The sequence below is a fragment of the Sorex fumeus genome, unplaced genomic scaffold (genome assembly GCF_029834395.1).
Source record: "Sorex fumeus unplaced genomic scaffold, SorFum_2.1 ptg000006l, whole genome shotgun sequence".
Lineage (NCBI taxonomy): Eukaryota > Metazoa > Chordata > Mammalia > Eulipotyphla > Soricidae > Sorex > Sorex fumeus.
The window spans coordinates 10,629,090-10,647,228 of NW_026606063.1; the positions used below are offsets into that span (position 1 = coordinate 10,629,090).

General features: G+C 52.7%; 1 protein-coding gene across 1 annotated transcript in view; it reads left to right on the top strand.

The window, feature by feature from the left end:
- Positions 1-18,139, top strand: part of PREB (prolactin regulatory element binding) — a 247,032-nt gene that overhangs the window by 5,783 nt on the left and 223,110 nt on the right. The gene's annotated exons all lie outside the window — the stretch shown is intronic.

Genomic DNA, 18,139 nt, shown 5'->3' on the forward strand with positions numbered 1-18,139 from the left:
GTGGGGAGGGTGACTTGTGAGCTCTGACTCATCCCCTGGTCCTTCTGACCTGGAGCAGTAACACCCGTGAGTCACTGTGTGCTACAAGAGGCGCTGTGCCAAGGCTAGCTCTGAGCTAGCAGCTGAGGTGGAGACGGGAGTTCCCTGATTTGCCTCAAGTTACAGCAAGCAAGAGGCCAAGTGGAATTGATCGTTTCAATTAGCGCTACCTGCTAACACTAAGAGGTGAAAGGTATGCACTTAACCTGGTTTCTCCAATTGGCACAATAGCTCTTCAAGGTAAGTACTTTGGGGATCCGGTTTGAATGTTGAGTAACTGGGCAAAGGTCACGAACTTGCTAGTTAGGAATCGACCCAGGATTCAAACCCTTCTCTCTGACTTTGAAGTTTGTGCTCTTGGTTATTGTACTCATCACCTCTTTGTTGCCAAGATTTTGAGTGAACAGTTGAAGTCCTGGGTCAGGTAGTTCAATAACAATGAACTCTGCACTGTAGCACTGTCTTCCGTTGTTCATTGATTTGCTCGAGTGGGCCCAGTAATGTCTCCATTGTGAGACTTGTTACTGGGATTATTGCTAATTGAAACATTGAACGAGGGGTTAATATATTAGGCCACAAGTTTTGGTTAGTTTCATTCTAACTTTTTTTCTTTTTGGGTCACATCAGGCATTGCACAGGGGTTACTCCTGGCTCTGCGTTCAGGTATTACCCCTGGCGGTGCTCAGGGGACCATAATGGGATGCTGGGAATCGAACCCAGGTCGGTCGTGTGCAAGGCAAACGGCCTCCCGCTGTGCTATTGCTCCAGCCCCTCATTCTAACTCTTAAATGTTTTCTTGACTCATTCCTGAGAATGAGTTACTAATATGCCTTTGGTTAGGGATGAATTAGTACCAGTTCACTCTCATGCTTGGCAAGCCAAATCCATGTCCACAGTCCAGGATGATACTTGGACTGCTTCTGAACCAGTATGGGGAGAGTTGCCAGGGGGTTAAAATATATAAAGTTCAAGGTTTCTGACCTCTGTAGCTGGTTCACCAAGAGATGTTTCATTAAGAACAGTTCTGGGCCTTGAGCAATAATACAGCAGGGAGGACACTTGCCTTGCATGCAGCTGACCTGGGTTCAATCCCTCACGCCACTTATGGTCCCCCACGTCTGCCAAGTGATCCCTGAGCACAGGCAGGTGTGGCCCGCAAGCCAAAAGTGTACGATACTGTTGGGGACAGAGATAATACAGTAGGTAGGTTACTGCTTGCATGCAACTGATGCACGTTGAATCCCTGGCACAACATATGACCCCCCAAGACCCTCTGAGAGTGATCCCTGAACACAGTAAGACCTGCCGGGTGTGACCCTCCCCCCCCCAAACCAAAAAATACAGCTGCTTTGGAGTAACCGTACAAATCAGAGGTAAATGGTAAGGTTTATAGGGTATTGTGAAGTTTTGCTAAGGCAGACGATACATGATAATGTAGAAAGCTCCCATATGTAGCAGTACTCAGGAGTTGAAGGACCATATAGTGCAGGAAACCAAACCAGTCAGCTGCATGCAAGGCACATGCCTTAACACACTACCTCTCTGGCCCTGTAGATTTTGGGGGGTAGTTGAGGGGGATGGGTCATACCCAGTGATGCTCAAGGCTCTGCATCAGGAATCTCCTGGTGGTTCTTCTGGGGCCATATCGGATGCTGGGCAGTGAACCCGGTCAGCACCATGCAAGGTATACATCCTACCTGTATTATTAGTACCCCAGCCCCAGGCCTCATCATTTTAAATGAATAATAGGTTTCTACATATGCGAGATTTGAATGACGGGGATTAGGTTTTCTAGATCAGTCATGTTTATCTAAATTTCAGTGAGAACCTTCATGTTCAGCCCTTCCCACTGCACTGGTCCATGGAGGCGGTAGAGCTAACTGAGCGTCCTGAGGCTCGGGGTGGTGGGGAGTGGGGAGTTGGCATGCGTTTCCTTGCGTGAGTGAGACCGAGTTAGACTGCTCAGAAAGAGGGGCATGTGGTAAGTGCATCTCCTGGCCCCTCGGGATTTCTTCCACCTCACCTTTCCTGGAATGTCTGTACATCAGGGTGGCAGCCGCTATTATGGGCAGTAGTGCACAGGCAAAGAACCCACTTTCCGCTGGGTGATGACAGCCAAGCGCGGGAGGGGGGGGGAAGGGGGAGGAGTCTGGGGTGTCTGGGGCGGGGGCTCACATTTCACCTGGGGTGAGAGGTTCAGACTGCCCCGCACAAAGGAAGCCCCAGACTGCGACCACTCCCCTGAGGCCTGGGTATCCCCAACCGGCCAGGCCTCTGGACACGCACCCAGCTGGGGCACACGTGTCCAAGTAGAGGACAACGCCAAGCGCCAAAACCAGAAACAGTTTTAGCCAGATTCCCATTCTGGGGGCCTAGGGAAGGGAGTCGGTAATTCGGGTCGCTGGGTTCCGATCCTGCACCGAGCAACCCGCGGCCCCAGGTGCGGGCCCCGCCCACTACGCGCCATTGGACGGTCTGTGCAGGTCCCGCCCCCACTCCCCAGCGGTTCGCCCGCGGCCTTCACAGACCGCCCAATGACGTGTGCTGGGAGGGGCGGGGCCGGGGCTGAGCCCCGCCCCCAGCCGTGCTCGCACGTGCCGGCGAGTAGCCGCTGGCCCCGGATCCTCGCCCTGCTCTGGCGGGGCTCCCCCGCTGCTTCCACCTCCCCAGGGTCGCCAGGAGCGCTCGGAATGTTGTTCTGTCGCCCAGGGGGCCTTCACTCGTGCCCACGTCCCTCCCCGCCACCGCGCTCACCCCTTCTCCGCGGTGCTCAAGTCCTGGACACCAGGGACACCAGGGCTGTCACGTGCTCAGGTGTCAGTGTGGGCGCCGCAGTCCCACCGACCGCCCGGGTGCCACCGCCTAAGCCCCTGTCCTTCATTCCCGTCACCGCCCTGCCCGCCTCACAGCCCCGCAGGAAGCCCTCCGTTACCGATTAAAGGCCACTGCCGAAGAGACTGGTTGATGGTGAACAGTCTACGGGGGCTAGCTCCTGAGAAGTTGGGGGCCCGCATCTTGTCTCCACCAGTGGCAAGAAGGAGGGTTTAGAAAGAGAAGGGGAAGGTGGGATACAGCCTGGGGTGGGGAGGGCGGTGATCCATACATCCACTGGCGCCCATGCCTTTCCGGCGCGCTCCCAGTGGCGCTGCTGATCAGGTGTGTCATTCAGGCTGCCGCGCTCTGGCCTAGCCTTCAGCTTGAAAAGGCAAGTGGGGCTTCTTCCTGCACACGCTCAACCACCTTGTCTCTCTCTTTCTCCCTCCCTCCCTTTTCTTCTTTCTTTCCTTCTCTCTTTTTTTTGGGGGTTGGGGGGAAGGAGATGGCTGCACCACACTCAGCAGTTGCACTCAAGAATCACTCCTTCCCAAAAAGCAAAAAAAAGAAAAAAAAAAACGGGGCTGGAGCGATAGCACAGCGGGTAGGAATTACTCCTGGAAGCACTCAGGGGACCATATGGGATGCTGGGGATCGGACCCGGGTTGGCCATGTGCAAGGCAAACGCCCTATCCACTGTACTGTCACTCCAGTCCCCCCCTCCATTGTTTTTTTTGGGTTTTTTTTGTTTCGTTTTTTCTTTTTGGGTCACACCCGGTGATGCACAGGGGTTACTCCTGGCTCTGCACTCAGGAGTTACTCCACTCCTGGTGGTGCTCAGGGAACCATATGGGATGCTGGGAATCGAACCCAGGTCGGCAAGGCAAACACCCTACCCGCTGTGCTATCACTCCAGTTCCCCCCCACAAATGTTTTTAAAGGACATTAGGGTTCATCCTACGGGTGTAGGAAGGTTATCAGAGAACATTCAATGTGGTGGGCAACTTGACCATCGTTCTATTTCAGAGACTAGCCAGGTATTTGGAGGAGAAGTATGGAAGCAGAGGTGTCGATTTGGAGGCCTGGAACAGAACTTGGGCCTGAATGATGCTGTCTGAGCAAGGGAAGCTGGGGAGAGGAGTGGGCATCTTCAAGCATGGGGTGGGGGGGTGGTGATATGACTTGGCAGTGGGGAAGGAAGGGGTGGCCAACCCCCGAGTTTCTGCATAGATTCTGAGATGCCTGGTATAATGGTCCTCGAGACACCGAAGGCTTGAGGAAGAAGACGACGCATTCAGACTCCTTCAGGGAAGTTGGGGTAAATGTTCTAACAGGCTTGCTTAGATTGTGTATTTGGCACTTGGCATCCACTAATCACAATGCCAAAGCAACGCCCAAAGTTGTTTCTGACTCCCCCATGGTGCGGAGCCTTTGTTGTCCACTTTCTCAAACGCTCACGCACCAAACCAGCATCCCTGTCCTGAAACAACCCAAGGTCAGCTATTCGTCCACTAGGCATAGCTCCCAGCCCTCAAGAAAACTCACCTAAATTATTCAAAGCGGCTATTTCTTGGGGCCGGAGAGATAGTGCAGTGGGTAGGGTGTTTGCCTTGCCTCTATCTTACTCAGGCTCCAGACCCAGCACCCCACATGGTCCCCTGAGTTCTGTCAGAAGTGGTCCCTGAGGACAGAGCAGGAGTAAGTCCTGAGTACTGCTGGGTATGCCCCACCTCAAAACAAACAAACAAAAACAGGAAACACCAAAACATCCATTCCTTAAACACTGCCTCTCCTTCCTTCCTTGTTCCAGGATGTCACTTTGACAATGGGACCTGAACCTGGTGTAGAGACTCACCTCTTATCTCTGACTCATCAGTCATTGGTCCTTCTGGTTTGGGTACCACTCCTGGAGGTGCTAAGTGCTGACTCCTGACTCTGTGCTCAGGGCTCACTCCTGGCTGTGCTCAGGGAACTTATGCTTGGGGGATCAAAATGAGGTTGGCTACATGCAATGCAAGCACCTGAACTACCTCTCTATTCCCAGGAAACCGTCACTTCAACTTTCTTTTCAAGAGCAGGGACCTCTCTCCATAAGTCTCGGAGTCACTTTTGTAAATGAAGACCCAGGCGGTGACAGTTCACCCTGCAACAGATAGTGGTGGGAACTGCATGAACAGATACACACACGAGCAGATGGTGAGTGAGGCCTGATCGCAAAGATCCATGAAAACACTGAGACCAATGACCAGGGAGAGCAGAATGTTGCCCCGTTTCCATGGAGACCCAGGAAGACACCCACGGAGAGGACCCTGATGAAGGCGGGTTTGTTTGTGATGGATGCTGACAGGAAGAAGATTCTGGTGACAGAAGTCATACATACATTCAAAGACCGAAGTCCCTGGAACAGTGAACAAAGTTGTCCTGAGCACCATGCATATGCGTGTTGTGTGTGTGTGTATGTGAGTGTGTGTCTTGGCCAGTGTGACAGAAGTAGGTGACCGTCCATTTAGATCACAAAGGTACAGCCACACCCTACAATCCTCTGCAGCCTGATGATCCTTACGGGGATCCTTCTCCCAGAATCCCACCCTCTGGGGCGTCTCCCCTGGCCACTTCTTAGTGACACTTCACAGTCACTGTCACGCTGCAAGCTATCCCTACTTTTTTTGAGGGGAGCCACACCTGGAGGTACTCTGGGTTTACTCCTGGCTCTGCACTCCAGGATCACTCCTGGCAGGCTCAGGGGACCACGTGGGATGCGTGGGGATCAAGCCTGGGTAGGCTAAGTGCAAGGCAAAAGCCCTGCCCACTGTACTTTGCTAAGGGACCCCTTAGTGTGCCAAAAGTCAGCAGTCACAGGGGCCGGAGCGCTAGGAGAGCCAGTGGGGTGTTTGCCTTCCATGCAACTGACCCCAGTTCAAACCCCCGGCATCCCATATCGTTCCCCAAAGACCAACAGAAGTAATCTCTGAACGCAGAGCCAGGAGTAACTCAAGTGTGGCCCTAAAACCAAATTAAAATAATAATAATAAAAGCCAATAGTCACAGCTGTCAAATGAGTGCCCACAGTACCCCAGGGTGAGCTCACCCCAGCATATAGACAGCCAGTCACACACTGACCATTGGGTCATCCAGGATATGAGTCCTACAAAATCTGTCCACCATCTCCAAGGTCCCTCCCCCACACAGCCAAAGTCACAAAGACACATACACACACACACACACACACACGTGATGTACTGTGTTCAGACTTGCCACACGTAGCTGGGTCCCCACAGGCAGTGATGGGGAGAGGGCAGGGACCAAGGGGCACCCCCCGTCCATTTAAATATGCTCATCTCTCCCTCACACACACACATGCACACACGCACACGTGCGCGCGCGCACACGCACACAAGTGAATACTGTGTTCAGACTTGCCACACTTAGCAGCATCCAGCAGGCAGTGATGGGGAGAGGGCAGGCATTAAGGAGTACCCCCCCCCCCATTTAAATATGCTCATCTCTCACACACGTACACAGACACGACATACTGTGTTCAGACTTGCCACACTTAGCTGGGTCCCGCAGGCAGTGATGGGCAAGGGCTGGGACCAGGGGGCACCCCTCCCCCGATTTAAATATGCTCATCTCACACACACAAGCACACGCACGCGCGCGCGCACACACGCGCGCACACACACACACACACACACACACACACACACACACATGCGCACCCGCGCACCCGCATTCACCCCATCGCCCGGGGAATCTGGGAGGGAGCCGGCAGCGGCTGGGGGCCGGGCCGGGCTGGGAGGCGGCCCTGCCCGCGACGCCGGCGCTCCGGACTCTGCCCGGCCGGGCCAGGGCGGCGGCGGCAGCGGGAGGGCGACGTGGAGCGGCCACGTGGAGCATCCCGTGGGAGGGCGCCCGCGCGCAGCCTCGAGCCACCACCCGCACCCCGGACCGCGAGCCAGGTGAGTCGGGGAGCCCCGGCGCCCGCACCTGCGCCGCTGGGCTCCCGGGGTGGCTGGGCAGAGGCGCCCCCCGGACTGCGGAACCCGGAGGCTGCCAACGCGTCCGCCCGCCCGCTCGGATGCGGCTGGGGCGGCGGCCTCGCCCCAGAGAACCGCGCGCGGGCAGGAGCTGGAAGGCGGGTGGGACCCCCTGGCCGGGGTGGTGACGTTTCGCTGTTCCCCAAGGCTTTTTCCTCGAGTGTCGCCTTCCGTGCGGGTTGGGGACTGGCTGGAGGCTTGGGGACAGGCCGAGGCTGTCACCCGCTGGAAGTGGCAGGGCAGAAATCAGCTTGGGGTGGGCTGGGGGCAGTGCTGCCTCCTCCCCGGGTGTGTGTGAGGGAGGGGCTGCTGGGAGGCTGGCGTGCAGAGGGGGGCACCGGAGGGGAAACTGAGGGAGACTATTGAGTTGAAATAACTTGCAAGTTGTTCCATTCAGCCCGAAATAGAACAGATGCTACCCGGGGTGGCTGGAAAGGCCAGCCCTCCCGGGGCCAAATGCCTGGACAGGGATGCGGTTCTGGAAGAAATGTTTGTTTGCAGCCAAGAGAAGGTGGGAAGTGGCAAGAGGTGGTCTTAAAAGGGGCTCTCACCTCCTCCTAGACTGAAACTCAGGGGCAGCGCAGCTGACCTTCCCCACTCCTCCTGCCCGGGTCTCTCCGCTCCGCACGTGCAGATTCCAGGACTCAGAGGTTTTCCACAGCTCGCTGGGCCCCCGCTGTTAGACTGTTAGTGGCAGGAGTGTGTGTGTGTGTGTGTGTGTGTGTGCGCGCGCGAGCGTACACATGTGCATGTGTGTGCATGTGCATGTGTGGGTAGCACTCGCGCTGAGGAACTGGGGCGAGGGGTTCGTGTGACTACGGCGTGTGTGTGCAGGGGTGAAGACCTTCCTCCACAGACTCCACAACCGCAGAGGCCCTGCTGTTGTGGAACCCTGTCAGGGCAGATGTGTGTACGCACGGTTGGGATGGTGACGTGTCATAGGAAAGGGCGCAGGGCCTTCATGCCTGGGAGTAAGCAGACAGCGGAGAAAGCCACGTGAGGGTGTTCAGGTAAGAAGGCGGGATGGTGAGGGCATGGGGGGCCATGCGGAGCAGCCCAGGAAAATTTCAAGAAGGACAAAGACCTTGCGGTATTATCAGGTCGTATGCATTCTATCTTTGTCTCATGTGATCCTTTCTCCAGCTGTGAGACATGTTTTGGGTGACAGTTTGCTTCCGGAACACAGTCAGTGAGCTGCCTAGCCTGGGCTTCTACCCCAGCAATCAGGTTTAGGGACCCGCACGCCTAAACTCGGCACAATCACCACCTGTTCCTGAGAAATTCTGTGTGTCTGTTTTCCTCTGAGTCATTCTTTTCAAATTTATCTCCTTCCCTATTAGTACACTTGCAAGCTTCAGACAGGACAAAGAATTAATCTTTCCAGGGCAAGAAAGATAGTACAGTGGGTAGGGCGCTGCCTTGAATGCAGCTGACCAAAAAGGGTCCTCTGGGCCCCATCAACAGTGATCCCTAATCCCTGAGCACAGAGCCAGGAGTAAGCCTCGAGCACACTGGATGTGACCTCCCCCACCAAAACAAAGGAATGCTACCTTATATCATCTTACTTCTAAGAGACTGCTTGCATGTTATACGGGATTAATCAATATTAAAGATATGCCACTAAACCCAGCCACTTGGCCTAGTGCTTGGTACCATATGCTTTTGGGTTTTTTGTTTGTTTGTTTGTTTGTTTTGCTTTTTGGGTCACACCCAGCATTGGACAGGTGTTACTCCTGGCTCATGCACTCAGGAATTACTACTGGTGGTGCTCGGGAGACCATATGGGTTGCTGGGAATTGAACCCAGGTCGGACGCATGCAAGGCAAACGCCCTCCCCGCTGTGCTATCCCTCAAGCTCTGCTTTGCTCTGTATCTCATGTCTGGACAGGACGTTCTCCCTCACACAAGCCCTTCACTCTGGCGCCCACTGGTCAGCAACCCCCCCATAGACCGTGCAGAAGCCGCTTCTGTGACATTGAAGACAGGATGGCTGCTTTAAGGACAGGAGACACCATCTCCCCACTGTTGGCTGGTTGCCAGGGAAGCTCTTTCTCAACCTGAAATAAAGGACAAATGGCGTCTCATCTCTGAATTGTAGAATCCTTATTCTAGGAGTTTATATTCATACATGCCATTGTCACCAAAGGCCTTTGACACCTGCCAATGCTTCACAGAGGTTCTCTCTGGCATCCAGTTCAAGGGATCATGATTTCTGGAATTCTCTGTCTGGCCTCTTTAATTAACTCTTCATTGTTTGGGAGCTACATCCAGCAGTGGTCAGGGCTTACTCCTGGCTCTGTGCTCAGGCATCATTCTGGGCGATGTTCAGGGGACCATATGGGATGCTGGGAATACAATCCAGGCTGGCAGTGTGCAAGGCAAACACTCTAGCAGCAGTGTTATCTCTCACCCAGAGCCCAATAGCTCTGCCCCCCAGTTGCATACCCTCCAGTCCACTGGGCACTTGTCTTCATGTCACCAACCCCCGTTGATCCCTGGCACCACATATGGTCCCCCACACACTGCCTGAGCACAGAGCCAGGAGCAGCCCCTGAGTACTGCTGAGTTTGGCCTAAATGCCCCTCCGTCCCCCCAAATATGCTTAGTTTTATGAGGTATCTAAGTGTCTCTAAAGTGGCTGCTGTTTTGGGGCTGAAGCAATAGCACAGCGGGTAGGGCATTTGCCTTGCACGCGGCCGACCCGGGTTCAATTCCCAGCATCCCATATGGTCCCCCGAGCACCGCCAGGAGTGATTCCTGAGTGCAAAGCCAGGAGGAACCCCTGAGCATTGCCGGGTGTGACCCAAAAAGAAAAAAATAATAATAAAGTGGCTGCTGTTTTGCACCCGTCAGTTACCTATGCGACACTCTGCTGCTCCACAATTCACGAGCTTTGCTGGTTGTCAGTGGTTTGGATTTTTGCCACCCTAAATAGGTGTGTAGTGTGGTGCCAGTTTTTATTTTAGACTTTTCTTTTTCTTAGCGAAGTACAACAAAACAAAGCACATTTATTTACTTAGAGAAATGTGAGACGATGGGGCTGGAGTGAGAGTACAGTGGGTAGGGCACTTGTAGTGTGTGCGACTGACCCATGTTTGATCCCCAGGCCTGAGGAGTGATCCCTGAGCACAGAGCCAGGAGTAAACCCTGAGCACTGCTGGGTGAGGCCCAAAAACAAAAAGAGAAAGAGAGGAATGTGAGGAAAGAGAAAGAGGGAGAGAAATGTGTTTAAGAAAAACACAGGGGCTGGAGCAATAGCACAGCGGGTAGGGCGTTTGCCTTGCACGCAGCCAACATGACCGACACAGGTTCAATTCCCAGCACCCCATATGGTCCCCTGAGCACCGCCAGGGGCAATTCCTGAGTGCATGAGCCAGGAGTAACCCCTGAGCATCGCCAGGTGTGACCCAAAAAGCAAAAAAAAAAAAAAAAAAGAAAAAAAGAAAAACACAGAAGGGACTGGAGTGATAGCATAGTGGGTAACTCGGGTTCGATTCCCAGCATCCCATATGGTCTCCCAAGCACCACAAGGAGTGATTCCTGAGTGCAGAGCCAGGAGTAGCCCCTGAGCATCACTGGGTGTGACCCAAAAAGCAAAATTAAATAAATAAAATAAAAGTTGTCATTAGGTACTAAAAAAAAAAAAAGAAAGAAAAAAGAAAAACACAGAGGCCAGAGAAGTTGTACAGCAAGCAAGGTGCTTGCCTTGCATAGGGCCGACTGGGCTTTGATCACTGGCCCCATGTGTGGTTTTCCAAGCAACACCAGGAAAAAAAGAAAGGAAGAAATAAAGAATGAAAGGAAGGAGGGAGGAAGGAGAGAAAGAAAGAAAAGGAAGGAAAGTGAGAAGGAAAGAAAGGAGAAAAGGGGAAGGAAGGAGGGAGGGAGAAAGGAGAAAGAAAAAAGGATGGAGGGAGGGAAGGAAGGAGGAAGGAGGCAGGAAGCAAAGAAGAAAGGAGGGAGGAAAGGAAGGAAGGAGAGAAGGAAGGAAGGAAGGAAGGAAGGAAGGAAGGAAGGAAGGAAGAGAGGGAGGGAGGGAGGGAGAGAGGGAGGGAGGGAAGAAGGAAAGAAGAAAGAAAGGAAGAGAGGGAAGGAAGGAGGGAGGGAAGGAAAGAGGGAGGGAGGGAAGGAGTCAGAGGATAGTATAGTGGATAAGATGCTTTCTTTGCACTTGGCCAACTTAGGTTCAAGCCCTGGCTTCCCACATGGTCCCCTGAGAACCACCAGGAGTGATTCCTGAGTGCAGGAGTAAACCCTGAGCATAACCAGGTGTTGCCCAAAAACAAAACAAAAGAAAGAACAGGTTCCTCTAGAATGGAAGCGTTTTGGATGTTTTAAAGCTATGTTACTAGGTATATTTAAATTCAGAAATAAATCTTCCTAGGGGAGAGAACTTTTGTGCATTTTTACTGGCACTTTTATCTAATACTTTTCCCCGTAAAGCTTATTGAGTCGACTGTGAGTAAAGCTTTCTTCCTGTCGATTAAACTAGTAGTTTAGGGGCCAGGCCCACAGGTGCTCAGGCCTTACTCTATTCCCAGGGATCGCTCCTGGCATTGATCAGGGGACCATATGCAGTGCTGATGACGGAACTCAGGTCAGCCACATACTAGGCAAGTGTCGTCACCCCTGTATTAGCTCTCTGGCCTTTTAAGTGTGCTTTTCTAGTTATTTGACTTGCCTGGGATTATTGCACTCTCAGGATTTCTGCCCACACGGCAGGGTCTAGCAAACTCCCCGTGGCGTACCCAATATGCCAAATACCAGTAACAATGATGGGTCAAATTCTCCCAACCCTGAAAGATCCCTGAAAGTGGCACTTTTTAGAATCTCAGGGCTAGGATGAAGGAGACGTTACTGGTGCCTGCTCGAGGCAATCAACGGACAACAGGATGATCGTGATCAGGATTTTGTCATTTCTTTATGTTCTTACTTATAGTCATTAGGTACTATGGCTATGATGTTGCTACCATTTTGTTATTGTTGTTGTTTGTTTGGTTTGTTGGTTTGGGGTCACACCTGGTGATGCTGGGGATCTACTTCTGGGTGAGATCCTGGGGGTTGCTGTGGCAGTGCCCAGCATCACCCAGGCCTCCACTTAGAGAACATCTCCTGCAGCCCTTTGAGTCATCTGTCCAGCCTGAGTGCTACTGTTTATGGCTTTGATGTGCAAAGCAACCAAACGTTCACCATCCTCAAAGCACCAGAGTAGCAAAGATCCGCCACTGTCCTTCTGTCACTGCTAGTTGGCCTCTCTCTCCCCTCCACAATCCTCCTCCTTTGGTTCCGTAGTCCAAAGTCCAAAGGCTTTTTATTACCGGACACTACCTATGTTCTTCACTCTTGGTTTTTTTCTTTCTATTTTTCTTTTTGTTTTTGGGCCACACACACCTTGCAATGCCTGGGTCTTACTCTTGTGCACTCAGGGATCGCATGGGGTGTCGGGGATCGAACTCGGTTTTAGCTCATGCAAGGCAAACATCCTACCTGCTGCACTATTGCTCTGACCCCACTGTCTTGTTTCTCTCTGGATTAGAGTCAGCTGGTATTCTTTGACTTGTTTCGCTTAACCTGATGCCCTCCAGTTCCATCCACGTTACAGCAAACTACATGATTTTAGCTGCATAATGCATAGTGATGTTTCTGTGTGTGTGTGTGTGTGTGTGTGTGTGTGTGCGCACACACACACACACGCACGTGCATGCATGCCATAACTTCTTTATTCATTCACCAGTCATTGGGCAGTTGGGTGGTTTCCATATTTTGACTAGTTCTCAGTGCTGCTATGACCCTAGGTGTCACATGCATTTTTTCCACTTTGGGGGATATACCCAGTGGTACTCCTGGCTCTGTGCTCAGGGCCCATTCCTGGTGGATTTCAGGGGGTCCATATGTGGTGCCAGGGATCACTTGGCTGTGTGCAAGGCCAGTGCTTTGCCCTACGCTATCTCTCTGACCCTTTGTTTTGGATTTTACCCATCCAATGGTGCTTAGGAGCTGCTCATATTTTTTTTTCTTTTTTGGGTCACACCCGGCAATGCACAGGAGTTACTCCTGGTTCATGCACTCAGGAATTATTCCTGGTGGTGCTCAGGGGACCATATGGGATTCTGGGAATCAAACCTAGGTCGCAAGGCAAACGCCCTACCCTCTGTGCTATTGCTCCAGCCCCCAGGAGCTGCTCAGATTCTGTCTCTGAACTCAGGGACCCCTTCAGTCCCCAGGCCTCCTGCATCCTTTGCAACTGCTCCCCCTACTGAACTATCTCTCACGTCCCTTTTCCAGTTATTATTTTTTTATTTTGGGGTGAGGGGCACACCCAGAGATGCTCAGGGATTACTTCTGCTCTGCACCCAGGAATTACGCCTAGAAGTACTCAGGGAACCTAATGGGATGCCGGGGATCAAACCTGGTTCAGAACCTTGCAAGTCAAGTGCCCTACTGTACTTTCTCTCCAACCGCCATTCTTCTGTTTTGGTTAGTTTGGGGGCCACACCCAGCAGAGCTCAGGACTTACTCCTGGCTGTACACTCAGGATCACTCTTAGAGGTGCTCAGGGGACCATATGGGGTACCGGGGAGTGGGTCACGGGCCAAATACATGCAAGAAAAACACCCTACCTGCTGTACTATTACTCCAGTCCTGGAGTTGAATCATTAAGACACCTTTGAAGTTCATATCCTGCAGAGTTCAACTATGTTTTTCTTGGTTTAATGAATTCTCGTCTAATCTTGAGATAGTGAATCCACTTGAGTTTACTTTTGTGTATGATGTAGGATGGGGTCCAGTTTCTTTTGTCTCTTTATTATTATTATTATTATTATTGTTATTATTTTGCTTTTTAGGTCACACCCGGCGATGCACAGGAATTACTCCTGGTTCATGCACTCAGGAATTACTCCTGGAGGTGCTCAGGGGACGATATGGGATGCTGGGAATCGAACCCAGGTCAACTGCGTGCAAGGCAAACGCCCCACCCGCTGTGCTATCGCTCCAGCCCAATTTATTAATTTTTTTTATGCCTGTGGCTATCCAGTTTTCTCAGAACTACTTATTAAGCTTTCCTTCCTCCACTTTATGTAGCAAATTCCTTTGTCATTGATTAACCATTCTTATATCTGAGGATTTGTCTCTGGGCTCTCAAGGATTTTGCAACATTAGTGTTTGTGTAAAAATACTTGAAAAATCTCAGCTTGATGTCCTCAAATGTTGCTTCTATCTGATTCTATCATCTCATCCATCTTCCATACTGCATAACTTTGCTTTTATATTTCCTGTCTTTGAGTTCTGAACTGTATTCTGGATAATTTCCAGTTCTTCCATTCTTATATAATCTGTGAATTCAGGGGGCGAGGGGGCAGGGTATCAGGGACGGAAAGAGGGCCTCACACGAGAGGCAGTGAGGGACTGAGCCCCATCTCCAACTCATTCACCAGGTTTCAAATCATTTTCTTTTCATTTTATTTTATTTTTTGACTTTTTGGGGTCACACCCAGCGACACACAGCGGTTACTCCTGGCTCATACACTCAGGAATTACTCCTGATGCTGCTCGGGGAATCATATAGGATGCTGGGGGTCGAACCCAGGTTGGCCACGTGCAAGGCAAACGCCCTACCCTCTGTACTCCCGCTCCAGCCCCTCATTTTCTTTTTTGTTGTTGCTGTTATTTTGTTTATGGACCACCCCCCACCAGTGCTCTGGGGCTGCTGGACACTCAGGGACCGTGTGGTGCTGAGGCAATCACACCTGCGTATCTCACAAACACATCATGTGCTCCAGCCCCCTGGATTATCTTTCTGGCCCCTCTTTCTTTTCCTGATTTACCCACATTATATCTGTCTCTCCTTCAAATTGACTTTTGGGGGGCCGGAGTGATAGCACAGCGGGTAGGGCGTTTGCCTTGCACATGGCTGACCTGGGTTCAATCCCTGGCATCCCATATGATCCCCCAAGCACCACCAGGAGTAATTCCTGAATGCAGAGCCAGGAATAACCCCTGAGCATCGCTGGGTGTGACCCAAAAAGCAAAAAAAAAAAAAAAAAAATTGACTTTCAGTCAATTTTAATGCTCTTATTCTTTCTTTTGTTGTTGTTTTTATTTGGGGCCGGAGTCTCAGGATTTGCTCTGGTTCTGTACTCAGGGGTCACTCCAGGGGGCTTGGGGTCCGCATGGGATGCCAGGGACTGAACTTGAGTTAGCTGCGTGCAAGTCAAAGGCCCGACCCTCTGTACTATCTCTCTGGCCCTTAAAGGTCCTTATTCTTAATTACCTAGGGTCATGAAGTTCCAAGGACAGGTGCCTCATATTTCCCGGGGACATTAATTGGGGAATCACCGCTCATTACCCAGTCATTGCAGAAACTGCAAGTGGCCTCTAAAGGACTGTTTGTAGGTCCGATGAGGCGCCTGCTTTGCCAATCCACAGCTGGCATCACACAAGAAGACAAATGCCCTTCCATATGCTACCTGTGAGATCGCTGCTGCCGTATTGCCCTTTAAGCGTGGGACATTGGGCCAGAGAGACAGGATGTGGGCTAAGGCGCTTGCCTTGCCTGAGGCCAACCCGGGTTCAAAACCATAGCAGGGCATATGGTTCCCCCAAGCACTTCTGAGGATCCTGGAGCCAGAAACAACCCCTGAGCATCATCGGGTGTGGCCCCAAAACAAACAAGCCGAGGTTAGAATTACAGTATGCGACTGTAAGGAGATGAAAAACTATATCCTAAATTTGGACTGAAAAAAAAATATATATATACAGAGAGTGACAATTATGCAGTGAAATGTGGCACTTTCGTGCCAACTCTGCCTGTTGGAAAAGCTACGTTCTAATTTTATCCAATTCGAAGTTCCTTTCACTGGGTTGTGTACTATCTTCATAGTTCCAGGAGTGGAAGCGTGGAGATTATTCTAGTCCACCATGAGGGAACTGGGAAGGCCCTTGGATGGAGAGGAGGCCCCAGTTCCAGTTGCGTCCCCTGAGTGGCCCAGCCCCTGTCCTCCACACGGGCCATGGCCACTAAAGCCCTGAGCTCCGAGACCCCCACAGTCGTGGATTTCACACACTGGCCCGCAGAGATCACGGGCTTTTCCTCGCCTTTCCTGCATCCAGACCCTCCATGTCTGTGGGGTCAGTGCAAGCACAGAGAAACGAGGCATTTCTCAGCAGCTGGCCTGCTCGCAAGCTTCATCCCTTTCCGAGCCCCTCGGGCAGCCCCTTGGCCCGGCTGCAGCCAGGTTCCCACAGAGGTGAGACCCTGAATGTTGGTCAGCCAGGGGCTCCCAGGCCCTGTCCTCTCCTCCCAGCTTGCTCAGGAAGTGGATGTCACCCTGACAAGTTGTCTGGAACCTGGTCAGCAGCATGGGAAGTCCAGTCTTTTTTTATTTGCTTTTTGGGTCGCACCTTGCGATGCACAGGGGTTACTCCTGGCTCTGCACTCAGGAGTCACTCCTGGCAGTGCTCAGGGGACCATATGGGATGCTGGGAATTGAACCCGGGTCGGCCGTGTGCAAGGCAAATGCCCTACCCGCTGTGCTATCTCTCCAGCCCATTGGAGGTCCAGTTTTAGTCAGAGGGCTGGACACTGTTCAGTGCTGGTCTCTACCCCACCGCCCCAGGTTGGGGAGTCATGTCTCTGCCCGGGGCCCTTGGGATATTTATAACCTCATTCGTGGGCCCCGGCAGACGGTGAGAAGCATCTGGGTCAGCCCCATCATGGACTAGGGCCGGGCTGTGGGATTCTGCGACACTCTGGGGCCTGCTGGCTGGGTGCTCCCCACACGTGCTCCCCGCACCTGCCCTAGTCCATCAAACCCCTGATGGTTTGTCTACCTCAGAGGGACCCTCGGCTGGGTGGGGTGTTGCCTCTGTCAAGGAAGTCACATCAACATCTCATGCCAAACCTATTCAGACACTTCTGCCCTGGGCTCATGACTGGGCCTCTCTTTGGCCATTTTCCTATACTCAGGGTCAGACACTGTCACTGTCTTCCCTTTGTTCATCAGTTTGCTTGAGCGGGCACCAGTAACGTCTCCATTGTGAGACTTGTTGTTACTGTTTTTGGCATATCGAATACGTCACAGGTAGCTTGCCAGGCTTTGCCATGCGGGCGAGATACTCTTGGTAGCTTGCTAGGCTCTCTGAGAGGGCTGGAGGAATCAAACCCAGATTGGTTGCGTGCAAGGTAAACGCCCTACCCGCTGTGCTATGCTCCGGTCCCAGGGTCAGACAAGCTTTAAAAAGCAGACGGGGGGGGTGGGGGGTGGGGGTGGAGCAATAGCACAGTGGGTGGGGCGTTTGCCTTGCACGCGGCCAACCGGGGTTCGATTCCCAGCATCCCATGTGGTCCCCCGAGCGGCGGCCGGGAGTGATTCCTGAGTGCAGAGCCAGGAGCAACCCCTGAGCATCGCCGGGTGTGACACACACACACACACACACACACACAAAAAGCAGACCGTTGGGCCAGAGCAACAGCACAGTGGGGAGGGCGTTTGCCTTGCATGCGACCACCCTGGGATCCCTGGCATCCCATATGGTCCCCAGAGCATAGCTAGGAATGATTCCTGAGTGCAGGGGCAGGAGGAGCTCCTGAGCATCACTGGGTGTGGCCCAAAGGAAAAAGAAAAATGAACCGAGGTCCCCTCCTAGGCATCCAGCCCCGCTGTGGCCTGTTGTCCAGGCGCTTAGGGCATGTCTGGGTTCCCCCCCCCGGCACAGGGATCTAGGTCAACGCACAGCTGTTCCGTTGACCCTGCTGAGTGCTGGTCTCCGGTCTGAACCAGAAGCCGGCCCCAGGCACGTTACAAGAACCCCAGCCTGCTTTCCAGTTTGTGAGAAGCACGGACCAGGGCTGTTTGCTGCTCTGCACGCGTGTCCGACCCTCTGCGCGTGCCCCCATCCCTCTGCTCATGTCTCCGTCCCTCTGCGCGCGTGTCCTTGTTCCTCTGCGTGCGTCTGTCCCTCTGTCCGCATCTCTGTCCCTCTGCCCCCATCTCATCCCTCTGTCCACGTGTCCATCCCTTGGCATGTCCCCCCACCCCCACCCCCACCCCGTGTTTCTGCTTTCGCCATCTGGCCTCTGAGCTGGTTTCCACTGGAACATGAGTGGGTGGGCCTTGCTGGACTGGCAGTCCTGGACCCGGGGGAGGGGTTCCTCCCGCTTCTGCCCAAGACATCATGGATCTGGAGTCAAGTTTTCTTTTCTCTTCTTGGTTTTGGGGCAGTGCTCCAGGCCTACTCCTGGCTGTGTG